This window comes from Salmo salar, chromosome ssa15 (assembly GCF_905237065.1).
Source record: "Salmo salar chromosome ssa15, Ssal_v3.1, whole genome shotgun sequence".
Lineage (NCBI taxonomy): Eukaryota > Metazoa > Chordata > Actinopteri > Salmoniformes > Salmonidae > Salmo > Salmo salar.
This window is the reverse complement of record NC_059456.1, coordinates 39,564,024-39,576,603: the sequence shown is the minus strand read 5'-3', so window position 1 is coordinate 39,576,603 and position 12,580 is coordinate 39,564,024. Positions and strand designations below refer to the sequence as shown.

Sequence of the window (12,580 nt, the reverse complement as noted above, 5' to 3'; positions counted from 1 at the left end):
CTAGAAACCCTAAACCCACTCCAATTTGCATACCGCACCAACACATCCACAGATGATGCAATCTCTATTGCACTCAACACTGCCCTTTCCCACCTGGACAAAAGGAACACCTATGTGAGAATGCTATTCATTGACTACAGCTTAGCATTCAACACCATAGTGCCCTCAGTGCTCATCACTAAGCTAAGGACCCTGGGACTAAACACCTCCCTCTGCAACTGGATCCTGGACTTCCTGATATGCCGCCCCCAGGTGGTAAGGATAGGTAACAACACATCTGCCATGCTGATCCTCAACACAGGGGCCCCTCAGGGGTGGGTGCTCAGTCCTGTGTGGCCGTGTGGTGCCAGGACAACAAACTCTCCCTCAACGTGATCAAGACAAAGGAGACAATTGTGGAATACAGGAAAAGGAGGGCCAAACACGCCCCCATTCACATTGATGGGCTGTAATGGAGCGGGTCGAGAGTTTCAAGTTCCTTGGTGTCCACATCATCAACAAGCTATCACGGTCCAAACACACTAAGACAGTCGTGAAGAGGGCACGACAAAGCCTATTCCCCCTCAGGAGTCTGAAAAGATTTGGCATGGGTTCTCACATCCTCAAAAGGTTTTACAGCTGCACCATCAAGAGCATCCTGACTGGTTGCATCACAGCCTGGTATGGCAACTGCTCAGCCACTAAAGAGGGCAGTGTGTACGGCCCACTACATCACTGGGGCCAATCTTCCTGCCATCCAGGACCTCTATACCAGGCGGTGTCAGAGGAAGGCCCTAAAATTGTCAAAGACGCCAGCCACCCTAGTCATAGGCTGTTCTCTCTGCTACCGCACGGCAAGCGGTACCGGAGCATCAAGTCTAGGTCCAAAAGGCTTCCTAACAGCTTCTACCCTCAAGCCATAAGACTCCTGAACAGCTAATCAAAGGGCTACCCAGACCCCTCTTTTACACTGCTGCTACTCTCTGTTTATTATCTATGCATGATCACTTTAACTCTACCTTCATGTACATATGACCTCAATTAACCAGTGCCCCTGCACTGGTTCCTTCACTATTGTTATTTTACTGCTGCGCTTTAATTATTTGTTACTTTTATTTTCTATTTTTCAACTTGTCTATTTTTACTTAACATATGTTTCTTCTTAAAGCATTGTTGGTTAAGGGCTTGTAACTAAGCATTTTATTTTAATTTAACTAGGCAAGTCAGTTAAGAACAAATTCTTATTTTCAATGACAGCCTAGGAACAGTGTCATTGAAAATAAGAATTTGTTCTTAACTGCCTTGTTCTGGGGAAGAACGACAGATTTGTATCTTGTCAGCTCGGGGATTTGAACTTGAAAGCTTTCAGTTACTAGTCCAACACTCTAACCACTAGGCTACGCTGCCACCCCGATTTCACTGGAAGGTCTACACCTGTTGTATTCGAGGCATGTGACATATACAATTTGATTTGAACCTCAGAGCATCTTAACCTGGTGTTGAGCCTGTAGAACTAAATCAAGTCACCGGATTTCCAACTAATGCATCATCATAAACATCTGGATAGAAGTGACTGTGAGGCCATCATGACAGAGCAAAAAAGTTTTCCTGTTGAACGCTCTCTCTCAGCAGTGTCTCTCTGACTATCTATTTACCCATATGGATGAGGTTCAGTATCTCCACATGGAACTGGCCTTGCTCAACATTAATATGCTGCTCTTTTAAATCTCTTAGATGTCAGACATATGCCAGACAGGCCCTGACATACACTATATAGAGTGCATTGTCATATTGAGCCAAAAACGGGATGTTGAAAAAAATTCTGTTGTAGTTTGGCAAAATTACAGACAGAAATTATGTAAACAAAACATCGAGAGGACTTTAGCAGGGCACAGTTTATAGTGAAATGCCATTACCATTATGTCATAAACTCGCATCATGGTTGCTGCAGGAATAAAAAAAGACAGATATTTTTGGTAGTCCTAGGTCTACTCTCCAACTTTATCTACCGTTCTCAAACAGATTGTGAGCAGGTCTACTTTTTCAGTGTTGGTCAACCTTCCCCTCTTCTGTCCTGGACACCTATGAAGTGTCAACGCTATTTAGAAATCAGCTCCTCTGAAAGGTGATGTATTGGGCAATCTCCTTGTCCATAGGAATGTTTGTTGGATACCTTGCAAAACATATTTTCCCATAAAGGACTCCAGATGCAGGAGCCCAGCTGAAACATGAGTATCTAAACTAGATGCCCTCAATCTCACACAAATTATCAAGGAACCTACCAGGTACAACCCTAAATCCGTAAACATGGGCACCCTCTTAGATATCATCCTGACCAACTTGCCCTCTAAATACACCTCTGCTGTCTTCAACCAGGATCTCAGCGATCACTGCCTCATTGCCTGCTTGCGTAACGGGTCCGCGGTCAAACGACCACCCCTCATCACTGTCAAACGCTCCCTAAAACACTTCAGCGAGCAGGTCTTTCTAATCGACCAGGCCCGGGTATCTTGGAAGGATATTGACCTCATCCCGTCAGTAGAGGATGCCTGGTTGCTCTTAAAAACTGCTTTCATCACCATCTTAAATAAGCATGCCCCATTCAAAAAAATTAAGAACTAAGAACAGATATAGCCCTTGGTTCACCCCAGACTTGACTGCCCTTGACCAGCACAAAAACATCCTGTGGCGTTCTGCATTAACATCGAATAGCCCCCACGATATGCAACTTTTCAGGGAAGTCAGGAACCAATATACTCAGACAGTTAGGAAAACTAAGGCTAGCTCTTTCAAAAAGAAATTTGCCTCCTGTAGCGCTAATTCCAAAAGGTTTTGGGACACTGTAAAGTCCATGGAGAATAAGAGCACTTCCTCCCAGCTGCCCACTGCACTGAGGCTAGGAAACACTGTCACCACCAATAAATCTACGATAATCGACAAGCATTTTTCCACGGCTGGCCATGCTTTCCACCTGGCTACCCCTGCCCCGGCCAACATCTCAGCACCCCCTGCAGCAACTTGCCAAAGCCCCCCCCCCCCCCCCCACTTCTCCTTCACCCAAATCCAGACAGCTGATGTTCTGAAAGAGCTGCAAAATCTGGATCCCTACAAATCAGTTGGGCTAGACAATCTGGACCCTCTCTTTCTAAAATTATCTGCCGAAATTGTTGCAACCCCTATTACTAGCCTATTCAACCTCTCTTTCGCATTGTCTGAGATTCCCAAAGATTGGAAAGCTATCGCGGTCACCCCCCTCTTCAAAGGGGGAGACACTCTAGACCCAAACTGTTTTAGACCTATATCCATCCTGCCCTGCCCTTTAAAATCTTCGAAAGCCAAGTTAATAAACAGATCACCGACCATATCGAATCCAACCGTACCTTCTCCACTGTGCAATCTGGTTTCCGAGCTGGTCATGGGTGCACCTCAGCCACACTCAAGGTCCTAAACGATATCATAACCGCCATCGATAAAAGACAGTACTGTGCAGCCGTCTTCATCGACCTGGCCAATCACCGCATTCTTATCAGCAGACTCAATACCCTTGGCTTCTCAAATGACTGCCTCGCCTGGTTCACCAACTACTTCTCAGATAGAGTTCAGTGTATCAAATCTATGGGCCTGTTGTCCGGACTTCTGGTAGTCTCTATGGGGGTGCCACAGGGTTCAATTCTCGGGCCGACTCTTTTCTCTGTATATATCAATGATGTCGCTCTTGCTGCTGGTGATTCTCTGATCCACCTCTACGCAAACGACACCATTCTGTATACTTCTGGCCCTTCTTTGGACACTGTACTAACAAACCTCCAAACGAGCTTCAATGCCATACAACACTCCTTCCGTGGCCTCCAACTGCTTTAAATGCTAGTAAAGCTAAGTGCATGCTCTTCAGCCGATCGCTGCCCGCACCCTTCCACCCGACTAGCATCACTACTCTGGACGGTCCTGACCTAGAATATGTGGACAACTACAAATACCTAGGTGTCTGGTTAGACTGTAAACTCTCCTTCCAGACTCACATTAAGAATCTCCAATCCAAAATTAAATCTAGAATCGGCTTCCTATTTTGCAACAAAGCCTCCTTCACTCATGCTGCCAAACATACCCTCGTAAAACTGACTGTCCCACCGATCCTTGACTTCGGCGATGTCATTTACAAAATAGCCCCCAACACTGTACTCAGCAAACTGGATGTAGTCTATCACAGTGCCATCCGTTTTGTCACCAATGCCCCATATACTACCCACCACTGCAACCTGTATGCTCTCGTTGGCTGGCCCTTACTACATATCCGTCACCAAACCCACTGGCTCCAGGTCATCTATTAGTCTTTGCTAGGTAAAGCCCTGCCTTATCTCAGCTCACTGGTCACCATAGCAACACCCACCCGTAGCACACGCTCCAGCAGGTATATTGCACTGGTCATCCCCAAAGCCAACACTTCCTTTGGCTGCCTTTCCTTCCAGTTCTCTGCTGCCAATGACTGGAACGAATTGCAAAAATCACTGAAGCTGGAGTCTTATATCTCCCTCTCTAAATTTAAACATCAGCTGTCAGAGCAGCTTACCAATCACTGTACCTGTTCACAGCCAATCTGTAAATAGCATACCCAACTGCCTCATCCCCATATTATTACTTACCTTCTTGCTCTTTTGCACCCCAGTATCTTTATTTGCGCATCCTCATCTGCACATTTATCACTCCAGTATTAATGCTAAATTGTAATTATTTCACCTCTATGGCCTATTTATTGCCTACCTCCCTACTCTTCTACATTTGCACACACTGTACATAGATTTTTTTCAATTTTTATTTTCTATTGTGTTATTGACTGTACGTTTGTTTATGTGTAACTCTGTGTTGTTGTTTTTGTCGCACTGCCCTTATCTTGGCCAGGTCGCAGTTGTAAATGAAAACTTGTTCTCAACTGGCCTACCTGGTTAAATAAAGGTGAAATAAAACACAAATATATATATTTTTTTAAAATCAGGTTCTGTATGCATTCAAATTAGTCAACATACTGTACATTCAAATACATTGGAAATCAATGTATCATGACCCAAATAATGTGTACAGTATGTGTCCAAGTCCATTGTGACTAGGCTACTAGTCGGCCTTTAAAACAATAGGTGATCTGAACAGGTATCTCTGGTTTGTTTAATATTGTTTGTAGAGATTACCTGTAGGCATTTGGAACAGGACTATGCAGGAAAAGGTTTGGCGAGCGGTTGTGTTATTACCCATAAACCACTTTGGTTTCCAGCAAATCCTGGTGTTTTCATGCTTTGAAACATCCACCCACTGTAAAGGGGTTATAGCTCACATAGCTTGTTGATTAACTAGGCACCACTTATGAGTCATAGGGTCCATTTATACAGACTCATGTAGCTCAATTTTGTTTTAAAGCAGCTGCAATTTGTTTTGCTATTGAAATAGAAATAGTAGTACATTTTGATTAACAAAATTACACATTATTTATGTAGCTAGAATAGGAACCTGCCTCTCTTCACTATTAGTTCTTGACAGTGGGAATGAGCACAGTGATTCATGAAAATAATAAATGTTCTCAGTGACATCCTTCTTTTGGGTTGACATTTTTATTTTTTGCAGATTTTTTCCTCTTCACTGCACCGGTCCCTTCATCTAGGAACGTTGGCTAAACAAGTCCATGAATTTTCCTCATAAACATGGAGGATCAAAAGTGCAACCGCTTTCCATGCACACAGCAGCATTTATATAACTGAGTGCAAGGATCCCAAAGTTTGTTAAACTCACTGGAACACTCTCTGAAACACTGTTAAGCCCTATCAGGCAGCTGAGAGAGCCAGACATAAACAGGGAGTTCCCACTGGGAGTTCGTTTTGAAACTGGGAGTTCGTTTTGAACTGGAAACTAAATACTAGCTGGGTAACTCACTTCTCATACACTCTCAACATCATGTGCTCAGGTCGAGTAGCCATAAAACATAGAGTGCTTTGATTTTTATTCACTGCTCTGCTCAGCTTCTGAGATACAGTCTAACTGTTGTATCTCTATTTTCTCTGTTCTCTCCATTGTTTCCTCCTTACTGTCCTCGGCTCTTCCATCCCATCTCAATTCCTGAGTAGTAGGGTGATAGTTATTGTGATTGTCAGAGTAATGTGTAGTTATACTAATGCTACTAAGTAGCAGATGACTTTGATTGTATGTAAACTGTTCAACTGTTTAACAGCTGCAACAGCCATTCTGAGTCCGTGGACAGAGGTGTACCAATACAGTCGGTCTATGGAAAGTTTGAGAACATCCTTTGATACGGGAGCACAGGGTTCAGATCTGTATTCATGCCGTGCCTTCTCTGACCTTACAGAGCTGTGATCTCTCAGCATGGGTCAGCGAGTACATCTGAATGACTTGAAATATGGAGTGATATAACCCCTCTCTCTTATCTATCTAAAAGCATGGATTAAAGGTTCAGATGTCAGGCCTGGATATTTAATGTGCTGGCTAGGAGGTTGAAGCAGAGCCCTGCCCAGGTCATATAGGGAAACCTCATAAATATTCACAAATGAACACAAATGAAAAGCAAATGTGGATTAATAAATGGATGGGTGTTGGTTCACACTGGAAACTTGGCAGGGCTCCTGTGAAATGTCCCCCTCCACAGCAGTCATTATGTTATGTTAGTCTCATTCACCCTCTCTAATGATCCACATTTCATTTCACAGGGACTATTTGAAAGCTCTGTTTGATTGCTTTTTAAATTAGCTTTACGCTAAACCATACATTTCTAAATACCTCCACGACAGTGTTTGTCTCCCACGATTTCATCTTCCTTTTCAAATTATGTCAATAGTATTGCATGTTGGCTCCAGTAATACCTTGGCTTAGCCTAGGCCTATATCCACCTACAGAACTTCAGTTATTATGGTCCTGATGGGAGGAGTTGGAAAGGCATGTGTGAAATTCCGTAGAGATTACACAAAGAGTTAATCATCTAGATTCCTGCTGTTCACCAACCCAACAGGGCTTAAGTCTGTGTCCGGGAACTTCCCTCATTACTAATAATGCAGAGGTGTGGTTTACTGACCACCACTGCATGTTTTCTCTGGGTTATAGAGCTAGAATCTAACAGTGAAACATTACTTTATTAATGTTAAATTGGTCACTAGGATATCATTTGTCAGCCATGGATACCAAGAGCCTGATTCCTTTCAGATGCTCTAGGTTTTTCCAAATCAATCTAGGCAACAACGGTATAATTCTAAGTTGGTTTAAAGTAAGAATCCGCATTTGGGGAAACAGTGCCACTGTTTGCCTCCAGTGGCTTTGTTATTGTTTTTGTTATGTTGATGAAAACGGAAAAAAGGAGCAGCCAATAATTTTTTGCAGTACATATTTTGCTGTTCTATAGAGCGTGCAGTGGGGACCTGTTTTGAGAGCCCCACCTGTTTTGAGCCCCACATTTTTAGCAAAAAAAATAAATAAAATAAAAATATATATATATATATATACACACTTTTTGGGAGTGGACTTGCCTGTTTTCATGCTATTTTGGCATTATACGTGTCACATATCAGTTTGCAAACAATATAAAAAATTTATATAATTGAGTTAATAAAGCCGCATACAAACATGGTCTGTTTTCTTGTTTTCTTGAGTAAGGCAGCTCCAAGATGCAGGTGTTTCAGCCTAGCTCAATGCTTTCTGTGGTGGTGGGGCGAACCAGCAGAAAATAGGAGCATTGCGCCGTGATTAGCTCAATGAGGCCTTAGTAAGGGTAGACATCCAAAATGTAAGCCCTTTGGGTCCTGCCATAGAGTTATATTACAAGTGCCCTTCCAAGAAGGCTCAAGGTCATTGTCCACAGATAAAATGACGTCAAATCACGTTATATGTACAGTAGCTTTCAAAGTCTTAGCTAGTAGTCATCATCATGAATCAAGTCGACAATCTACTGGCAAATCCTTTTTAATCCTTGTCATATAAAGAGAAATAATGAAGAGAAATTATAGATAAAACGTATCGGTGCTCATCGGCCATTGGACATAAAGATTACACAACAAGTTGGAAATCACAAATTCAACAATGAGTCGTTTGGAAGGAATCGGTGGCTAACTGCAAGCATTGCAAAGAAACCACTAGCCTGCTATTCGATGGAGTGGCTGTGTGCTTTTTTTCCAGAGTTCCCAGCATAAATAAAGAGAATATCAGACTTTGATGACAAAATTTGCCCACAAAGGACCGCCGCGCCACCTTCCTGTTTAAGTGAGCAGATCACAAGGTCAGTCCAAAAATGTATTGTATGCTGCTGCATAAATTATGTAATATGCAAGGGAGATATGTATACTGTAGCTAAGAAAGTAATACTAAGTGTATGTTGTATAGTAAGCTATTAGTAACCCTAATAATTTGGTCTATTTTCACCAACGCGGTATTGTACGGTGTGTGATTTTTTTGGTACTTTTTTTTGTACAGGTTTGACAGTGCTACTGATAGTAGTGGTGGCGCTTGGCTTGCATGTGCAAATTCAGCACACTGTCACGCCTGCTCCCACTTCCTCTCTGGCGCTCGAGGGCGCCAGGCTACCCTTCATTACGCACACCTGTCACCATCATTACGTGCATCAGCGCTCATTGGATTCACCTGGACTCCTTGACTTTGTTGATTGCCCCTCTATTTCTGTCTGCTCCTCAGTTTGTTCCCTGTGTCAGCATTGATGTCGTTACGTTTTCCCCTGTCCTGACGCTGTCCTTGTTTGTTTCTTGTCTATTATCCATTAAATGTTCACTCCCTGTACTTGCTTCTCGTCTCCCAGCGTCAGTCCTTACACACACACACACACACAACATTCTGTAATAGAATTCTGTTATTTGACGTGTCAAATTAAAAGCATATTTAACACTTCAAATAGTGTTCTGTGACGTGTATCTTTTTTGACACGGAAAGACCCAAACGGCGTTCAATGTGCCCCACCCTAACATTTTGGTCTATTTTCATCTCTTAATTTCTCCTAACGTTACTGTTCTGACTCGGTGTTGCTGCACATGTAGCCTATAACCTTTTAGAGAAATGTAATCATTGAATATTGTAAGAGCTTTCATTGTCTGCTTATATGCCCCCTTTATTTATCCTACGGTTATGACTTGGTGTACAGGGAGTACGCTGTAAGAATGGCCCATGTTCTGAATTCTGTTGCTGTACATTTCAAAAGTGCTGAACAAATAGTTATATTGACTACGTCCGTCGTCGCTCGCTCACTAATACCTTAATCGAAATTACGGATTGCTTCTTATCCACTCGTTGTCCCTTTATGCCATAGTTTGTACATCTCAATTGTCAGTAGAAACAACATTTGTTTAAGCAAATCAGCCATATCAGCTATGTTTTTTTAAAGGCAGTAAATGAGGCTGAATGAACTGTTTCACTGCAAGACAAGGCTCCGCTGATAGCCAGGTGTAGCAGTGGTAAGGTGTTGGGACTGCTGTTGGGACTCTGCTGTTGGGACAGCTTTATGTAGGCCCTAACAGTTTGTGGGCACCGTTTGTCACCGTTATAGTGCAATTCATGTATTGCTTAGTGTTGTGTTGTGTAGTGGCTTTGCTGGCATGCATCCCACATTTATTTTCTTTGCTCCACCAAGATTTACATGCTAAAATCACCACTGAGATCATGCAATGATGTCCAAGGAGAGAAAACTGTGTTTGCTGTTTGCAGCAGTGGTTGGCTCCTCAGGAGGAGGAAGGAGAGGACCATCCTCCTCAGTATATTTCATAAAAATAAAAAGTGAAACATTTTAAAGTTTAAACTATACAAAATATATAAACATGCCACCAAATAATTGATTAAAACACACTGTTTTGCAATGAAGGTCTACAGTAGCCTCAACAGTACTCTGTAAGATAGTACCATGGTGTAGCCAGAGGACAACTAGCTTCCGTCCTCCTCTGGGTACATAGATTTCAATACAAAACCTAGGAGACTCATGGTTCTCACCCCCTTCCATAGACGTACACAGTAATTATGACAACTTCCGGAGGACATCCTCCAACCTATCAGAGCTCTTGCAGCATGAACTGACATGTTGTCCACCCAATTAAAGGATCAGATAATTAATCTAGTTCTGAAAGCATAAGCTACAGCTAGCTAGCACCGCAGTGCATAAAAGGTGGTGAGTTGTTGACTCAAAGAGAGAGAAAGACAATAGTTGAACAGTTTTCTTCAAAAATGGAGGAGCAAGAGAGAGAAAGAGAGGGAGAGATTAGTTAAAAAAAATTCACTTTCACTTACATAACTTACAAATGCAGCTAGCTAGTTTAGCCTACTCAAACGCCCAGCTCAAACAGAGGGATGCTATGTTAGCTAGCTGGCTATGACTATCCAACACTGGAACTCATCCAAGTCAAGGTAAGCTTTTGGTTTTACCACCGGGGCCCTCTGGAGTAACTGCTAAACTGCTTACTAGCTGTACACTGCACTGCATGATTGTAGCAGGTTTACTAACGTGTTAGTTCTATTAGCTATGTTGACGTTGATGTTACTTTAGCTAATATGGTGACAGCAATGTAGGCTGTGTGTAGCATTTATGAAGGTTTGGCTTGGAAAGTTTTTTTTCGCCTGGTCACAGACAGGTGATGTGTTGTGCACTGAAGTCCATAAGCAAAGGGAAAAGGTGAGAGGAGGAGAGCGCATAGATGTGAGAAGGAATTACATATACAATGAGCTGTTTATATGTGCCTATGAAAGTGATCAGGAGTATATTCATTCCGCCGATAAGGGGGTAAACATACCTGAATTTGTCCAATAGAAACTCACTTTTGCAACTATTGGACTAATGATTACACCCTAGATCAGCTAGATGCAGGCAAGAGTGTGCAAGGCAATATTGAATGTGTCACTCTCTGTCCATGTGTCACTGTCTGTCACCTCAAATCTTTCTCTCGAACTGTTTGCACCTACATTGTAAACTTTCATTCATAGGCTAGGTTGTAGCAACCTCATGATGGGTATAGGGAAAATGTTTGTATCATGTAGTAACCTAAACCTATCGATGTGACATTCAACTGGGTGAATGGAGTCATCCCAGTCAGTCATCCAATATCTTGTAATAGAAATAAAGCTATGCTCATAAAAAAAATTATCATCCTCCCTCCATCTTAAATGGCCCCGAACGCCACTGGTTTGCAGTAACTTCTTTGTTGTAATATCCCAAATGAACGTGTGAGTTTCAGCTTTAAGGATTCTAGCTTTAAATGTATTATGGCCATGTGTCACAAAGCCAGTGATACACGACAACAAAAAAATCTTTCCATAAATCCAACTTCAAACTTCCCTCCAGAATGGTTATTTGTTTTGAAAGACCTGTCAAAACATTGACTCCACATTACTCCCCTTTATGTTAGTCCTGCTGCTCACGTCTAACTAAAACACCAAGGTGTTTCCCAGGTTTGATACACCAAAGGTCACCAGGGCATAGATTCTAACCCTGGCAAGTCACGTTATAGACATCCCTCCCCAGACACAAAGACCCAGGCCTGGAGGTGAGGAGGAGAGGCTCTAGGCACAGCTCTGTCATGACTGATTAATGACACTGTTTCTCAGGGTTGGCTACAGACCGTGCAGCACTGCATTACCTGACGACACAACTTCCAGGAGTGGGAAGAAAGGGCCTCAGCCGCCAGGCAGCACCATGGGCGAGCTCTCTCGAACGTGCTGATGGGAGTCCAGTTTCTCCTCAACCACAACACACAAAACACACACACGGACCCTGTGAGAGCCAAGATGGCCATGGTGGAGTCCCTCCAGGGGCCGTGGAGTATTGGAAACACGTTCCTGTCAGTCTCTGCATGCCAAATCCATCCACATGGCCTCTCTCTCCACAATGTCTCATAAGTAATGCACTGAGGCAGGTACATGACTGAGAATTACTGGGAAGTGTAACCCTCTTTCAGCACCATAACTTTGAAAGATGAGGATTACAGTATGTCTCAGGTAACCTTAGTCATATGTCAGGGTTGGTTACTTAAGAAAAATGTATTGTTCCAAGAATGTTTCAACTACTCTATAGGCCTTTGCCAATGTCATTGTGTGGGAAGACAGCCTGTCGACAATCAAAGCTACAGTCTGTTTGATTTTACTAAAAGCTGCTTTTCCTACTGCTTTCATTGGTCTCAAGCTACACTCTCCAAACGTACAAAGAAATGGCTTTTCTCAAATTACCAAAAATGTCTCTTAATCCATAAACTGAAATAGGCAGTCGCTTATGTTTAAAGTGGAGTACAATTGCAAAGCACAATCCTTATGTGTTTCCTGAGACAGACTAACTGTTTTAATGTGGCAGTAGCCATAGGTTTTCCCATTAATTCTTAATCTTGTGGGATCACTGATGTCATTCGTTGCAAACGGCTGAAGACCAGAGTTCTCAAGTGAAACCAGATGGACTAACAATTTGAAATTTCAGTTGAAGAACTTAAGAACTGAACACATCTCAACTTATTCTGTTTTTCACTTCAAGTCAACCAGAATACCCGCTTCAGACAGTGTATGCCGTTGAGTTCAATCACATTTGATCCCACAGAGAAAAATGTAAAGAATAGCATAATTTATCCACCTCTTGTGAACTGGA

At 42.6% G+C, this 12,580-nt stretch overlaps 1 protein-coding gene across 1 annotated transcript in view; it reads right to left on the bottom strand.

Moving 5' to 3' along the window:
- LOC106571406 (scavenger receptor class A member 5) overlaps positions 1 to 12,580 on the bottom strand; it is an 87,739-nt gene that overhangs the window by 68,395 nt on the left and 6,764 nt on the right. The gene's annotated exons all lie outside the window — the stretch shown is intronic.